Raw genomic sequence first — 16,290 nt, 5'->3', positions numbered from 1 at the left:
GACCAGAGGGATTTTTTCAGGCTGAACTAATGGGGAATACGTTTCGACAACAGCTGAGAAGTGATGCGATACCATAGATTTTTTTTCCCTCCACAACAAAATGACAGATTCTCAATTGGATGTAATCTAATGTTAGCTAGCTTCATAGCCTAGCTGGACTAGCTAAGTTAGCTAGCTGAAGTTACAGTCCTGTAACTTACAGTATTGATTTCTGAAAGCCCTCAGCTAAACCGTATAGCTATCTTTTTTTGGTATTTGACTGCTATTTTGGTATTGTACTGCTATTGGTAGTCACTGCTAGACTGGTATCTACCTTCTGCAGCATAAACATGTTTGTTTGTTTGTTCGTTCTACCTTTTGACGGACTTTAGCTAACATAAGTTAGATAATGTTAGCAAATAAGAGTAGCTCAATCTGGCAGCCATCTATTCTATTCAGTCAATGAAAATATAATTGTCTACATAGCTAGATCACGCTGTTTGTGTGTTGATAACGTTAGCAATGATGAATGTGTATAAATCGTCTATGGTTGGTTAGTTGGTTCTTAGCCAGTCTCAGCTGGATAGCAATCGTCCTGCCAATTATTAATGTTAGTTAGCTAACAGCAAGCAGACAATATTGAAATGTCCATGTTAGGTATCAAATCTAGCAAGTCAAATAGAGATCAATACAAATGGTTGGTTGTGTATTGTTGTGTTTTTTGTTGTAGTTGGTACAGCATCTGTTTCCACCAACATGAGCTTCCAACCCCTAGCTCTGCACAAGATGAAGGTAAGTTGTCAAAAATATTTTTCAAGCTGACAGCTAAGATTTACTTCAATTTACAGTAAGCATGGTATAAACATGAAGTGTGTAGTGTCTGTATGGTTTGCGTTTTATATTATGGGGTTACAGGTGGTTAGAATTAGTCTGAGGACCGCAGAGTTCCTTTCCAGATCATGTAATCAATTTAGTCTAGCCCTCTTTTCTTTTTAGCTTTTCTCTTTGTAAAACTCAGGTTATCTGGAGTCATTCCACAGTGCCTTGCTGAAAAATACCCCAAAGTGGAGGCATTTTGGGTACACAAGCATGAATGAGCGGACAAACCTTGCGGATATTTAGCACAACAAGATTGTGGGACAGAAACCAGCAAGGGACACTGAAAAGGTATCAAATCAAAACTGCAACAGCAATGACACAACCACCTCATTCTTATCTCTGCAGATTCTCAAAACACAATACAAAAAGCCCCTGGAAAAGGCTACTCCTGATCAGTCAAAGTCAATGGGCTAGGGGAGGTTTACAAACAGTACTGTTTAAGGGAAGGGGGGTTTGGTTGTGCAGGATTGTGCTTAGATAGGCAGTAAATAAATTGTTGTGTATGAGAGCGATTGAGGTGCCATTTCTCCTCAATCTCCCATACAAAACAATTCATACTGTGTAAGAACTGCCCTCCTAAGACTTTTCACACCTTCTTTAGCCCCCCCCCCAGCCCATTCAATTTGTTGACTGATCTTTCCTCTAAAAAAAAGCTCCCAATGTCCCCTTATTGTCCTTAAACAATACGCTAGCCGGTCCCATTCGGATGACACCTTTACCAACAAAGGCGTGTTGCCCTACGTCCCTTCTACAAAAAGTGTAAAATGTTAAAATCACAACAATGTCTTTCCAGGAGACGTGCATTACCAGTAAATCTTCTGCAAGGGGACCACACAGTTGGTGGTTAAGAAGCCCTAGACCACTTTCAGCAGAGTCTTATCCAGCTGGCCGTTCACCGCAGACAGAACAAGATCATTCGCCATTAGCACAAAGTGCCTCAGCTTCCCCAGCCCACCATGCCGAACACCACTACCAGTGTACTGAATCGGATAAAGGACTATGGCAGCGTTTACACAGGCGGCCCAATTGTAATGTTTTTTTTTCACTAATTGGTGTTTTGACCAATCAGATCAGTATTGAAAAATATCTGAAGTGGTTTTAAGACCAATTCGTGGGAAAATATAACAGAATTGAACTACCTGTGTAGACACAGCTAGCATAGCTCAGCATAAGACCATGTGGAACAGGGGTCTCCAAACCTCTTCTTCTTCTTCTGTGTTATAGTGGCGTTCGAAACAATTAGAAGTGCATTCTGCCACCTACTGTGCGGGTGGATAATAAGGTTAAAAAGGACAACATTTGGGTAAAAATAAATAAAACCTCATACAAAATACCAAAAAAGAAATTAGCTAAACAAAATCAACCTGTTTTCTGTATAAAAAAAAACAAATTCTAATCATGTCCTCACACAGCCTCAGAAGCCAAAAATAAGCTGTTTCTAATCAGGTAAAATTCTGATTCTAATTCTAATCATGTCCTCACACAGCCTCAGAAGCCAAAAATAAGCTGTTTCTAATCAGGTAAAATTCTGATTCTAATTCTAATCATGTCCTCACACAGCCTCAGAAGCCAAAAATAAGCTGTTTCTAATCAGGTAAAATTCTGATTCTAATTCTAATCATGTCCTCACACAGCTTTAGAAGCCAAAAATAAGCTGTTTCTAATCAGGTAAAATTCTGATTCTAATTCTAATCATGTCCTCACACAGCCTCAGAAGCCAAAAATAAGCTGTTTCTAATCAGGTAAAATTCTGATTCTAATTCTAATCATGTCCTCACACAGCCTCAGAAGCCAAAAATAAGCTGTTTCTAATCAGGTAAAATTCTGATTCTAATTCTAATCATGTCCTCACACAGCCTCAGAAGCCAAAAATAAGCTGTTTCTAATCAGGTAAAATTCTGATTCTAATTCTAATCATGTCCTCACACAGCCTCAGAAGCCACCTGTGAGAGCGGAACATTTCCTAGCGACAAATAGTCCTTGTCGTGTTTCTGCCGGGACGTCTTGGAGACCCAAAAACATGTTGGCTGCAGATATAATGATGTCCAGCTTCATTTCTTCACAATGAGTGTATCCAGATCACCCAACTGCCTTAAAACACTACCAACTGGTTTCAATGGATCCACCTCCATATCTTCAACACTGTGGCCTCTTCCTCCTTCACCTCTCTTCACCGCCTTCACATAGGAGATCCGCTGCACTGCCCTGATCCTTCACACCTCGATCTCCTTCACCCTAACAGGCACTCAAGGAAGTCCCCACCACAGTTAAAACAGTTTCCATTCACAGATTCTTCAATATCATACTTCTCCCATCTGCAAACATTTTGACATGTGACCACATTCTTTACAATTTCCACACTGTAATGGTTTGGACACAAATGCAGTGTATCGACAGGCCTTTCTCCTTCCTCCCTTTCACCATACGGGTCAGATGATGTGCACTGACTACTCCTGGGATTTTCTGACTAAGGTACCAATCATCTATATCCAACGAGACTCCAGCTATAACTCCTTTGGCAGGCGCCTTGCTCCGAAGTTCAATACATGTTACTAATTTAGCCAGATCCAGTACACGCTTCTTCTGTTCTTCATTAACACAATTAACCAAAACAAGGCTGCATCTAGTCACCTTGATTTAAAATCAACTTTTCGCACTGCTTTCTTCACAGTCCTCGATATTACAAATGGATTTCCCAAAGGAATCTTCTTGTCCAAAAAACACAGTCCAATAAGAAATGCATTACTGGACCGGTCCTTGTCTTCTACGACAGCTTTTGCTCATTTTGTTCCATTCTTTGATTTCACTATTTTCCTTATCACCCACTTCACTTGCCACACTTTCAGATTCAAGCAGTCGCCATTTCCTCCTCCCTCCTAGGAATCTGTCGATTTGCACTACCTTACCTGAAATATCTAACCTGTTCCTGGAGAGCTACCCTCCTGTAGGTTTTCACTCCAACCCTGTTCCCGGAGAGCTACCCTCCTGTAGGTTTTCACTCCAACCCTGTTCCTGGAGAGCTACCCTCCTGTAGGTTTTCACTCCAACCCCAATTGTATCTAACCTGGTTCAGCTTATCAACCAGCTAATTATTAGAATCAGGTGTGATAGATTCGAGTTGTAGTGAAAACTTACAGGACGGTAGCCCACCAGAAACATGGTTGGAGAGCCCTAATGTACAACCACCATGAAGTAAATATGGATATTTTCTATCAATCTTTGAAATGTGCCTGCCTTTATAGATTCACAGATCAACTCCAATATAATACAATTGTATTTGTCACATGCGCCTAAAACAACAGGTCACCTTTCACCTTACAGTGAAATGCTTACTTATACAAGCCCCTAACCAACAATATAGTTTAAAAAAAATATGAATAAGAATAAGAAATAAAAGTAACAAGTTGTTAAAGAGCAGCAGTAAAATAACAATAGTGAGACTATATACAGGGGGTACCGGTACAGAGTCAATGTGGAGGCTATATACAGGGGGTACTAGTACAGAGTCAATGTGGAGTCTATATGCAGGGTGTACCTGTACAGAGTCAATGTGGAGGCTATATACAGGGGGTACCGGTACAGAGTCAATGTGGAGACTATATACAGGGGGTACCAGTACAGAGTCAATGTGGAGGCTATATACAGGGGGTACCGGTACAGAGTCAATGTGGAGGCTATATATAGGGGGTACCGATACAGAGTCAATGTGGAGACTATATACAGGGGGTACTGGTATAGAGTCAATGTGGAGGTTATATACAGGGGGTACCGGTACAGAGTCAATGTGGAGGCTATATACAGGGTGTTACGGTACAGAGTCAATGTGGAGACTATATACAGGGGGTACTGGTACAGAGTCAATGTGGAGACTATATACAAGGGGTACTGGTACAGAGTCAATGTGGAGGCTATATACAGGGGGTACCGGTACAGAGTCAATGTGGAGGCTATATACAGGCAGGGTGTTACGGTACAGAGTCAATGTGGAGGCTATATACAGGGGGTACTGGTACAAAGTCAATGTGGAGGCTATATACAGGGTGTTACGGTACAGAATCAATGTGGAGGCTATATACAGGGGGTACCGGTACAGAGTCAATGTGGAGACTATATACAGGGGGTACTGGTATCGAGTCAATGTGGAGGCTATATACAGGGGGTACCGGTGCAGAGCCAATGTGGAGGCTATATATAGGGTGTTACGGTACAGAGTCAATGTGGAGACTATATACAGGGGGTACTGGTACAGAGTCAATGTGGAGGCTATATACAGGGTGTTACGGTACAGAGTCAATGTGGAGACTATATACAGGGAGTACTGGTACAGAGTCAATGTGGAGGTTATATACAGGGTGTACCGGTACAGAGTCAATGTGGAGGCTATATACAGGGTGTTACGGTACAGAGTCAATGTGGAGGCTATATACAGAGGTTACTGGTACAGAGTCAATGTGGAGGCTATATACAGGGTGTTACGGTACAGAGTCAATGTGGAGGCTATATACAGGGGGTACCAGTAAAGAGTCAATGTGGAGGCTGGATACAGGGGGTACCAGTAAAGAGTCAATGTGGAGGCTATATACAGGGGGTACCGGTACAGAGTCAATGTGGAGACTATATACAGGGGGTACTGGTACAGAGTCAATGTGGAGACTATATACAGGGGGTACCGGTACAGAGTCAATGTGGAGGCTATATACAGGGGGTACTGATACAGAGTCAATGTGGAGGCTATATACAGGGGGTACTGTTACAGAGTCAATGTGGAGGCTAGATACAGGGGGTACCAGTACAGAGTCAATGTGGAGGCTATATACAGGGGGTACCAGTAAAGAGTCAATGTGGAGGCTATATACAGGGTGTACCGGTACAGAGTCAATGTGGAGGCTATATACAGGTTGTTACGGTACAGAGTCAATGGGGAGGCTATATACAGGGGGTACTGGTACAGAGTCAATGTGGAGGCTATATACAGGGTGTTACGGTACAGAGTCAATGTGGAGGCTATATACAGGGGGTACTAGTAAAGAGTCAATGTGGAGGCTATATATAGGGGGTACCAGTAAAGAGTCAATGTGGAGGCTATATACAGGGGGTACCAGTAAAGAGTCAATGTGGAGGCTATATACAGGGGGTACCGGTACAGAGTCAATGTGGAGACTATATACAGGGGGTACTGGTACAGAGTCAATGTGGAGACTATATACAGGGGGTACCGGTACAGAGTCAATGTGGAGACTATATACAGGGGGTACTGGTACAGAGTCAATGTGGAGACTATATACAGGGGGTACTGGTACAGAGTCATTATGCGGGGGCATCGGTTTATTCGAGGTAATTTAGGTAAAATGTACAGACTGTCATGGCGTGACACTTTTGGGTGGATATTGTGGCTCTCTCACTCTCTCTCCCACATCATGTTTTACAACAGTAATACATTCCTGGTAGAAGCTCTCAGTATGGAGGATGGAACCTATGGAGAACAAAGACATTATCCTTGCCAAAACTCCTAATCCCCAAAATGGGAGACTTAAAACAATATTTATATTTTTTGAGAATATGGGAATGGTCCGTGGACACCCAGCTGTCAGGTTTACACCTGAATGTTGCATAATGATTCAGTATAAGAATACTTTTGAAAAGATAACAATGCGATTTAGTTTTCTAAATGAGAATTGGTTGTTTTCGGGTAACTTATCCAGTCAGTAGCCATGCCCAGGTCGGCACAAACATGATGATACGGCCCTTGTTTTACTCAAGTATAAAATCAGAACGACCACGCAAACCACGGTGTAAGCTAAGGTTGCAAATGGTTGAATTTATAAGTCCAGAAAGAACATGAGAGCTCCACACGTTTGAAATGGTTGAATTAAGAAGATCATTAAAACATGAAGCAGGAGCTACATCTTAAAATGGTTAAGAACTACAACTCTAACAAAGAACAAGACCAGAGAACGTGGAGATCATTCCCACGTTGAAAAAAATCAACAAACTAAAGGACAATAATATTCAGACTGCAGATGTTTAAATATTTCAGTCTGGTAAACGCATCTGATCCTAAGAACATTTCCGAATGGTACTCTGAAGTACAACCTAAGACTTTAGGACAAACCAGGGGCTCTCTGTCGACTGACTATCCAGCAGACGGACCGGCAATTGCAGAGAGGGACGACAAAGGCAGACACTCGTAAATATGTAAATTGCTATTTATTTTTGAATGAGCATTTGTTCATGTTTAAAGTATTAGCAATTTCTATGAGTGTAGTAACCTCTATGAGCGGTCCCCACCCCTTTTCCTTTGTCTACCAAGCTGTCATATCGGTTTAATCCGCCAGGGACTTTTTCTTTGTATCATGTAGAAACCAATGTATGAACTATTTGTGTGTGTGTCTATGTACTTCTGTGATTGATTAAGTTAGTTAGTAAATAAATAATTAAGCCAATTTGTATATCGCTGATTCACGATTCTATGCTAGGGTTCGTGCAGATATCCAAGGGTTTGTGACGTTGAATAATGAGACTAATGAGGTAAAATGCATTAATTAGAGAATGTTTTGATAAGAAATGAAAATATCTGAAGAGTTATATTCGGGAAATTGAAACTCTATAAACAATATGTTCCCCCATGGTGCCCCGTCTTCCTAGTCAATTAAAGTTACATGATTAGTTTAATCAAGTAATTAAAATACACATAGATAATTGATTTGATAATACACAGTCTAAACATTTAATGATAGTCAACCACACGACAATGTAGGTAGAGAGTAGCAGCGGTGTAAAAGGGGGGGTTAATGCAAATAGTCTGGGTCGCCATTTGATTAGATGTTTAGGAGTCTTATGGCTTGTGGGTAGAAGCTTTATAGAAGCCTCTTGGACCTAGACTTGGCGCTCCGGTACTGCTTTCCGTGTGGTAGCAGAGAGAACAGTCTATGCCTGGAGTCTTTGACAATTTTTAGCGCCTTCCTCTGACAGCGCCTGGTATAGAGGTCCTGGATGGCAGGAAGCTTGGCCCCAGTGATGTACTGGGCCGTACGCACTGCCATACCAGGCAGTGATGCAACCAGTCAGGATGCTCTCAATGGTGCAGCTGTAGAACCTCTTGAGGATCTGAGGACCACTGACAAATCTTTTCAGTCTCCTGAGGTGGAATAGGTTTTTTTCATGACCTCTTCATGACCATCTCGGTGTGCTTGGACCATGTTAGTTTGTTGGTGATGTGGACACCAACAAATTTGAAGGGCATAGCGGGATTTCTTATAAGCTTCTGGGTTAGATACACTTATTGATGAAGCCAGTGACTGATGTGGTGTACTCCTCATTGCCATGGGAAAAATCCTGGAACATATGCCAGTCTGTGCTACTAAAACAGTCCTCCAGCTTAGCATCTGCTTCATCTGATCACTTTTTCATTGGCCGAGTCACTGGTGCTTCCTGCTTTAATGTTTTGCTTGTAAGCAGGAATCAGGAGGATAGAATTGTGGTCAGACTTTTCGAACGGAGGGCGAGTGAGAGCTTTGTATGCGTCTCTGTGGAGTAAAGGTGGTTTAGAGTTTTTTTTTCCCTCTGGTTACACATTTAACATGCTGATAGAAATTTGGTAAAACAGAGAAACAGTCAGTTCTATTTGTGACGCTGAACGCGGTGCAAGTCCTGTCTCTTCCATCTCCTCATTGGTTATACCCACGTGGGTGATTGAAAGATAAACTGAGGTCAGTCAGTCAGTCAGTTATGTCAGTCAGTCAGTTACTATGAAAGTTAGATGCCAATCGCCATATAAAGTCCAAAGAAGAAAAAGCCTGGAAGGAGGAGAGATGACTAGAAATGATTCGGTTGACCGTTCTGTGTGTGGATTAATTGATGGAGTAAAGGACCTTGTGCATTTCAGGTAAAATATGAACTCAATGTTTAAATCCGAGGACAAATTAGCTAGAAACAGACAGCTATCTAAATAGGACAAATGAGCTAGCAACTGCAAGCTAGCTAGCTACAATGCTATAAATGTTTCATGCTTTTTGACCTGTCCCCGAATTAATATAATTGTTTCAGAGTTTGTTTTGATATTTCAACCTGCATGTCGTTATCGCGTTTGGTGTGGGGGGACAAAACATCTATTTGTGCACAATGGTGCACATGCTCGTCCGGTCTGGGCATGGTGTTAACTAGCATGGATACCACAGCATTCTGCAGCAATACGCCATCCCATCTGGTTTGGGCTTAGTGAGACTATCATTTGTTTTTCAACAGGACAATGAAAGGCAGTGTAAGGGCTATTTGACCAAGAAGGAGAGTGATGGAGTGCTGCATCAGATGACCTGGCCTCCACAATCCCCCGACCTCAACCAAATTGAGATTGTTTGGGATGAGTCGGACCGCAGAGTGAAGGAAAAGCAGCCAACAAATGCTCAGCATATATGGGAACTCCTTCAAGACTGTTGGAAAAGCAATCCAGGTGAAGCTGGTTGAGAGAATGTCAAGACTGTGAAAAGCTGTCATTAAGGCAAAGGGTGGCTACTTTGAATCATCTCAAATATTAACTATACTTTGTTATATGTTATATATATACAGAGAGAGACACTTTTTTCGGTACTATATGATTCCATATGTGTTATTTCATAGTTTTGATGTCTTCACTATTATTCTACAATGTAGAATATAGTAAAAACAAAGAAAAACCCTTGAATGAGTAGGTGTTCTAAAACTTTTGACCGGTAGTGTCAAAAGTTTAGTGTCACTTAGACATGTCTTTGTTTTGAAAGAAAAGCACATTTTTGCCCATTAAAATAACATCACATTTATCAGAAATGCAGTGTAGACATTGTTAATGTTGTAAAAGACCATTGTAGCTGGAAACAGCAACAATTTTTATGGATGAAAGGCCTACAGATCAAATCAAATGAAATGTATTTATATAGCCCTTCTTACATCAGCTGATATCTCAAAGTGCTGTACAGAAACCCAGCCTAAAACCCCAAACAGCAAGCAATGCAGGTGTAGAAAAACTCCCTAGATAGGCCGAAACCTAGAGAGGAACCAAGCTATGAGGGGTGGCCAGTCCTCTTCTGGCTGTGCAGGGTGGAGATTATAAGAGAACATGGCCAAGATGTTCAAATGTTCATAAATGACCAGCAGGGTCAAATACTAATAATCACAGTAGTGGTCGAGGGTGCAGCAAGTCAGCACCTCAGGAGTAAATGTCAGTTGGCTTTTCATAGCCGATCATTAAGAGTATCTCTACCACTCCTGCTGCCTCTAAAGAGGTGAAAACAGCAGGTCTGGGACAGGTAGCACGTCCGGTGAACAGGTCAGGGTTCCATAGCCGCAGGCAGAACAGTTGAAACTGGAGCAGCAGCACGGCCAGGTGGACAGCAAGGAGTCATCATGCCAGGTAGTCCTGAGGCATGGTCCTAGGGCTCAGATCCTCCGAGAGAGAGAAAGAAAGAGAGAATTAGAGAGAGCATACTTAAATTCACACAGGACACCGGATAAGACAGGAGAAATACTCCAGATATAACAAACTGATCCTAGCCGCCCGAAATAAAAACTACTGCAGCATAAATACTGGAGGCTGAGACAGGAGGCGTCAGGAGACACTGTGGCCCCATCCGATGATACCCCCGGACAGGGCCAAACAGGAAGGATATAACCCCACCCACTTTGCCAAAGCACAGCCCCCACACCATGAGAGGGATATCTTCAACCACCAACTTACCATCCTGAGACAAGGCCGAGTATAGCTCACAAAGATCTCCACCACGGCACAATCCAAGGGGGGGGCGCCAACCCAGACTGGAAGATCACGTCAGTGACTCAACCCACTCAAGTGACGAAACCCCTCCTAGGGACGACATGAAAGAGCACCAGTAAGTAAGCCAGTGACTCAGCCACTGTAATAGGGTTAGAGGCAGAGAATCCCAGTGGAGAGAGGGGAACAGCTGTTTGCTTAGAAATTCTAGGGACAATTAGGAGGCCTGCGTACGTGTAGGTATGTACGGCAGGACCAAATCAGAAAGATAAGTAGGAGCAAGCCCATGTAATGCTTTGTAGGTTAGCAGTAAAACCTTGAAATCAGCCCTTGCCTTAACAGGAAACCAGTGTAGGGAGGCTAGCACTGGAGTAATATGATCACATTTTGTGGTTCTAGCCAGGATTCTAGCAGCCGTATTTAGCACTAACTGAAGTTTATTTAGTGCTTTATCCGGGTAGCCGGAAAGTAAAGCATTGCAGTAGTCTAACCTAGAAGTAACAAAAGCATGGATTCATTTTTCTGCATCATTTTTGGACAGAAAGTTTCAGATTTTTGCAATGTTTGAAACAGTCTTGATATGTTCCTCAAAAGAGAAATCACGGTCCAGAGTAAGCTGAATATCGTAGGTGTACATACACTTAGGTTGGAGTCATTAAAACTTGTTTTTCAACCACTCCACAAATTTATCGTTAACAAACTAAAGTTTTGGCAAGTCGGTTAGGACATCTAGTTTGTGCATGACACAAGTCATTTTTCCAACAATTGTTTACAGACAGATTATTTCACTTATAATTCACTTTATCACAATTCCAGTGGGTCAGAAGTTGACATACACTAAGTTGACTGTGCCTTTAAACAGCTTGTAAAATTCCAGAAAATGATGTCATGGCTTTAGAAGCTTCTGATAGGCTAATTGCCATCATTTGAGTCAATTGGAGGTGTACCTGTGGATGTATTTCAAGGCCTACCTTCAAACTCAGGGCCTCTTTACTTGACATCATGGGAAAATCAAAAGAAAAATTGTAGACCTCCACAAGTCTGGTTCATCCTTGGGAGCAATTTCCAATGCCTGAAGGTACCACTTTCATCTGTACAAACAATAGTATGCAAGTATAAACACCATGGTACCACGCAGCTGTCTCCAAGAGATGAACGCACTTTGGTGCGAAAAGTGCAAGTCAATCCCAGACAACAACAGCAAAGGACCTAGTGAAGATGCTGGAGGATACAGGTATGAAAGTATCTATATCCACAGTAAAACGAGTCCTATATCAACATAACCCGAAAGGCCGCTTGGCAAGGAAGAAGCCACTGTTTCAAAACTGCCATTAAAAAGCCAGACTAAGGTTTGCAATTGCCCATGGGGACAAAGATCATACTTTTTGGAGAAATGTCTTCTGGTCTGATGAAACATGTAAAGAACTGTTTGGCCATAATGACCATCGTTATGTTTGGAGGAAAAAATGGGAGGCTTGCAAGCTGAAGAACACCTTCCCAACCGTGAAGCACGGGGGTGGCAGCATCATGTTGTGGGGGTGCTTTGCTGCAGGAGGGACTGGTGCACTTCACAAAATAGACGGCAGCATGAGGGAGGAAAATTATGTGGATATATTGAAGCAACATCTCAAGACATAAGTCAGGAAGTTAAAGCTTGGTTGCAAATGGGTCTTCCAAATGGATAATGACCCCAAGTATACTTCCAAAGTTGATGCAAAATGTCTTAAGGACAACAAAGTCAAGGTGTTGGAGTGGCCATCACAAAGCCCTGACCTCAATCCCATAGAACATTTGTGGGTAGAACTGACAAAGCGTGTGCGAGCAAGGAGGCCTACAAACCTGACTCAGTTACACCAGCTCTGTCAGGAGGAATGGGCCAAAATTCACCCAAAACGAAACGTTTGACCCAAGTTAAACAATTTAAAGGCAATGCTACCAAATACTAACTGAGTGTATGTAATCTTCTGAACCATTGGGAAATAAAGCTGAAATAAATAATTCTCTCTGCTATTATTCTGACCTTTCACATTCTTAAAATAAAGTGGTGATCTTAACTGACCTAAGACAGGGAATTTTGACTAGGATTACATCTCAGGAATTGTGAAAAACTGACATTGAATGTATTTAGCTAAGGTGTATGTAAACTCCAAACTTCAACTGTAGATATTCCATAACAAAAATCAGCCGTTTCCAGCTACAATAGTCATTTACAACATTAACAAGGTCTACATTGTATTTCTGATCAATTTGACGTTATTTTAATGGACAATTAAAATTTCAAAAACAAGGTCATTTATATGTGACCCCAAACTTTTGAACAGTAGTGGGTATATATATATACACTACCATTAAAAAAAATATATATATATATATATATATATATATGCATGAAACACATGTCACTGTCCTAGAAATGCATCAGATATGAGGAAAACAAAGTGTGAAATTCCTTTTTAAGATGAATGCACTAGCTGTAAGTCTCTCTGAATACGAGTCTCTGCTAAAATTTAAATGTTAAATCCCGCACGCTGCTGAGCTCTGTGGTCAGACACCTCTTGTTCGTCACTCCTAATTACCGGAACACTAATTCGGAGATGATTGGGGCATTTGCTTGTGTGGGTGGGAGGGTGGGTGGATGGGTGGTTGTGTGGGTGGGCGGGCGGGCGGGCGGGCGGGTGGGTGGTTGTGTGTGTCTGTATTGGGAACTAACTGGGTATTAATCAGCAACAGGAGAAAGGAGGAAATCATGGAAAAAGCTAATTGGACCACTGATTGGCAAAGACTAATTGAAAACAAGATGAGCACACAGAGGAGGGAAATAAGGAGAGAGAGAGAGGGAATGAAGAGGAGAGACCTAATGATGGGGGAGTGGAGAGGAGAGACCTGATGATGGGGGAGAGGAGAGGAGGGACCTGATGATGGGGGAGAGAAGAGACCTGATGATGGGGGAGTGGAGAAGAGAGACCTGATGATGGTGAAGCAGAGAGGAGAGACCTGATGATGGTGAAGCAGAGAGGAGAGACCTGATGATGGGGGAGTGGAGAGGAGAGACCTGATGATGGGGGAGGGAGGGGAGAGACCTGATGATGGGGGAGAGGAGAGGAGAGACCTGATGATGGGGGAGAGGAGAGACCTGATGATGATGGGGGAGAGGAGAGACCCGATGATGGTGAAGCAGAGAGGAGAGACCTGGTGATGGGGGAGGGAGAGGAGAGACCTGATGATGGGGGAGTGGAGAGGAGAGACCTGATGATGGGGGAGGGACAGGAGAGACCTGATGATGGGGGAGGGAGAGGATAGACCTGATGATGGGGGAGAGGAGAGACCTGATGATGGGGGAGAGGAGAGACCTGATGATGAGGGAGGGAGAGACCTGATGATGGGGGAGGGAGAGGAGAGACCTGATGATGGGGGAGGGAGAGGAGAGACCTGATGATGGGGGAGAGGAGAGACCTGATGATGGGGGAGGGAGAGGAGAGACTTGATGATGGGGGAGGGAGAGGAGAGACCTGATGATGAGTGAGGGAGAGACCTGATGATGGGGGAGAGGAGAGGAGAGACCTGATGATGGGGGAGAGGAGAAGAGAGACCTGATGATGGGGGAGAGGAGAGGAGAGACCTGATGATGGGGGAGAGGAGAGGAGAGACCTGATGATGGGGGAGAGGAGAGACCTGATGATGGGGGAGAGGAGAGACCTGATGATGGGGGAGAGGAGACCTGATGATGGGGGAGAGGAGAGGAGAGACCTGATGATGGGGGAGAGGAGAGACCTGATGATGGGGGAGGGAGAGACCTGATGATGGGGGAGAGGAGAGGAGAGACCTGATGATGGGGGAGAGGAGAGACCTGATAATGATGGGGGAGGGAGAGGAGAGACCTGATGATGGGGGAGAGGAGAGGAGAGACCTGATGATGGGGGAGGGAGAGGAGAGACCTGATGATGGGGGAGAGGAGAGACCTGATGATGGGGGAGAGGAGAAGAGAGATCTGATGATGAGGGAGCAGAGAGGAGAGACCTGATGATGGGGGCGCGGAGAAGAGAGATCTGATGATGAGGGAGCAGAGAGGAGAGACCTGATGATGGGGGAGTGGAGAGACTTGGTGATGGGGGAGGGAGAGGAGAGCCACACACAAGTCCAATTAAAAATAGTAACCCTTTCTACATTCTCTCCTTTCATTGCTATGTGATTTTGTGTAGTTTTGTAAACTAATTGTCTACTTATCTCATTCCGCTTAAAAATACTTCTGAGAAATCCTTTTGATTGGTGGTGATAGAGAAAAACAGATGCTTATTAACCCCCCCCCCCCCCCTCCTCCTCCTCCTGAACCATGTATACAGGAGGTGTTAATCTTTGACCCCTCGGCGGTGATTGAGCATCGCATTGTGTTCCTCCTCTCTTCCAGACGCCAGGTCTCACATGTTAATGAAGGAACAATTCTGCTCTGCCAACCAGACCCGAGAGGGATCCACACCCCTCTTACACTACCGTTCAAAAGTTTGGGGTCACTTAGAAATGTCCTTGTTTTTGAAAGAAAAGCACATTTTTTGTCCATTAAAATAACATCAAATTGATCAGAAATACAGTGTAGACATTCTTAATGACTATAGTAGCTGGAAACGGCTGATTTTTATGGAACCATCACCCCTGGGTTCCAGTGGCACCTTGTGTTAGCTAATCCACGTTTATCATTTGAAAAGGCTAATTGATCATTAGAAAACTATTTTGTGTTAGCACAGCTGAAAATGTTTGTACTTTTTAAAGAAGCAATAAAACGGTCCTTCTTTAGACTAGTTGAGTATCTGGAGCGTCAGCATTTGTGGGTTTGATTACAGGCTCAAAATGGCCAAAAAACAAAGACCCTTCTCCTGAAACTCATCAGTCTATTCTTGCTCTGAGAAATTAAGGCTATTCCATGCGAGAAATTGACAAGAAACTGAAGATCTCGTACAACGCTGTGTACTACTCCCTTCACAGAACAGCACAAACTGGCGCTGACCAGAATAGAAAGAGGAGTGGGAGGCCCCGGTGCACAAATGAGCGAGAGGACAAGTACATTAGAGTGACTAGTTTGAGAAACAGAATCCTCACAAGTCCTCAACTGGCAGCTTCATTAAATAGTACCAGCAAAACACCAGTCTCAACGTCAACACTGAAGCAGCGACTCCTAGATGCTGGCCTTCTGTGTCTGTGTTCTTTTGCCCATCTTAATCTTTTATTTTTATTGGCTCGTCTGAGATATGGCTTTTTCTTTGCAACTCAGCCTAGAAGGCCAGCATCCTGGTGTCGCCTCTTCACTGTTGACGTTGAGACTGGTGTTTTGCGGGTACTATTTAATGAAGCTGCCAGTTGAGGACTTGTGAAGCATGTGTTTCTCAAACTAGACACTCTAATGTACTTGTCCTCTTGCCCAGTTGTGCACCGGGGCCTCCTACTCCTCTTTGTTTCTTGTCATTTTGAGCCTGTACTCGAACCCACAAATGCTGATGCTCTAGATAGTCAACTAGTCTAAAGGAGGCCCGTTTAATTGCTTCTTTAATCAGAACAACAATTTTCAGCTGTGCTAACATAATTGCAAAATGGTTTTCTAATGATCAATTAGCCTTTTAAAATTATAAACTTGGATTAGCTAACAAAATGTGCCATTGGAACACAGGAGTGATGGTTGCTGATAATGGGCCTCTGTGCGT

The sequence above is a fragment of the Oncorhynchus mykiss genome, chromosome 17 (assembly GCF_057628025.1).
Source record: "Oncorhynchus mykiss isolate SJ-2025 chromosome 17, ASM5762802v1, whole genome shotgun sequence".
NCBI classification, from domain to species: Eukaryota; Metazoa; Chordata; class Actinopteri; order Salmoniformes; family Salmonidae; genus Oncorhynchus; species Oncorhynchus mykiss.
This window is presented reverse-complemented; position numbering follows the sequence as displayed.